This window comes from Gouania willdenowi, chromosome 24 (genome assembly GCF_900634775.1).
Source record: "Gouania willdenowi chromosome 24, fGouWil2.1, whole genome shotgun sequence".
In the NCBI taxonomy this organism is placed as follows: domain Eukaryota; kingdom Metazoa; phylum Chordata; class Actinopteri; order Blenniiformes; family Gobiesocidae; genus Gouania; species Gouania willdenowi.
Window position 1 is genome coordinate 24,850,752 of NC_041066.1, and position 2,061 is coordinate 24,852,812.

Here is a 2,061-nt window from a genome sequence, read left to right on the forward strand (position 1 = left end):
CAGGGGGTGTTTGAGAGAGAAACTTAACAAATGAAAGCATTAAAAATATGGGGTTTCATAATGTTTATTTTTAGTTAAAAATAATAATCACACTAAATACTACCAGCAACTCACAAAATGACAACAAAAACACACAAAATAAGATGATATATATTATATAATATTAAAAAGGAAAGTTAAATAACAACAAAATACACAAAACGACACCAAAAACACACACACTGAAAGATAATCATTTAGATAATACCAACAACACACAAAAACGACAACAAAGACACACAAAATAAGAGAACAATATACTGAATCAGACAACAACAAAACATATAAAATGATGATTGAAATGATGTTGATTAGAATATGAACTTAAAATACAAAAGTCAGTGTTCATAAATAATAAAAACTATAGAAATAAATCTATTCAGGAGGCACTAAATACTGTTTTATTCACTTATTTATGAAGGTAGATTCTTTAAATTGTGTGTTATTACTCATTTATTCCATCATTATGATTTTTAAAGAATTCTGAGCAAAATGTTGTGGTCAAAAAAAGGGGGGACTTGGATTCAAAAGTAGGAGAAAGAACGCATACAATTTTTCCAAATTCATTTGAAAAAATAAAATTCCTAATATATTGTAAATAATATACAAATCTTTTTAGTGCCATAAAACACAGTGACTGTACAAAACAAATATGAAATCATTTGTTGTTCGTTTAAAAACACAAGTTATTGTTTGGCGCTCGAGTCATGTGACTTGGTTCTTCTTCTGTTGCGTAATTCTTCTGCCCCCAGTAGTTCAGGTAAGGTACTGCAGCAACAATGAAGCAGAAAGATTTTATCATGAATTTACAACATTAATTTAAAAATAGTGATTTTAATGACACGTTATGCCTCACAGAGATAAAAAAAAATAAAAAAATTGGATTTTTGAACATTTTAGGAATATTTTGAGACTTTTTAATGGGATGCATGGATTCAGTAAAACATGGCATCACTTTAAAGGTGAGCTGTGCTGGTTTGTTTATGTCAACATTGTTTTCCAAGTTTTACAAAATACTTGAGCGTGTTTGCTGTGATGGTTGTGTCTTAGAATGGTTGATATAGTTAAAAACAGATGATTCTAAGCTTTCAAACGGTTTATGATATTAGTGATATGCTACTGTATTTGAGAAGCATTTAATTCCACATGCAAGTTCCTGTATTGAGGACGGGGGGTGTTTTGTTATTTTGATATGTGCTGATGATTGAGAAATAAATCAACGTTTTATATTTTTATTGAACTTGATGTATCACAGTTTCACTCCTTCCATTTTTTTATTCAGAATTCTAAGTGGGAACAATATTATATGTAATATATAAGTTAAAGTAAAGTAAAGGGTTGTCAAATTTAGTCAAACAGATGGTGGCCATGTTGGATCTTGCTCTATATGCAAAATATGGTTTTTTAAGCTATTTCATTACAATCCTTGTCCCAAAATAACTTATATTTTGCCACAAAGATCATGTTTCTACGTCTAACACAACTGAAGTACAATTTATGGTTATTTAAGCTATATCATTGAATTCCTTGACCCTGAAAACCTATAATTCACCACTGAGATCATGTTTCTATCTCAAATAGAACCAAAGTTATGAAAAAATATCCAAATTGGCAATGGCAGCCATCTTGGAATTTTTTTTTTTTAGTGGTAACTATTGGTTTTCCAGTGTGAATCCATTAAAAATAGATTTAACATACTCACAAACCTGCGTGTACAAATGTTCATGATTTCTTCCCTTAGTGAACATCTTACCCTAATATTGCTACTGGGCTTTTGCCTTGGCGCTAACATGAGGCTTTAGCCTTGGCGCTAACGTGAGGCTTTAGCCTTGGCGCTAACGTTAGGCTTTAGCCTTGGCGCTAACGTGAGGCTTTAGCCTTGGCGCTAACGTTAGGCTTTAGCCTCGGCGCTAACGTGAGGCTTTAGCCTTGGCGCTAACGTGAGGCTTTAGCCTTGGCGCTAACGTTAGGCTTTAGCCTTGGCGGTAACGTTAGGCTTTAGCCTTGGCGCTAACGTGAGGC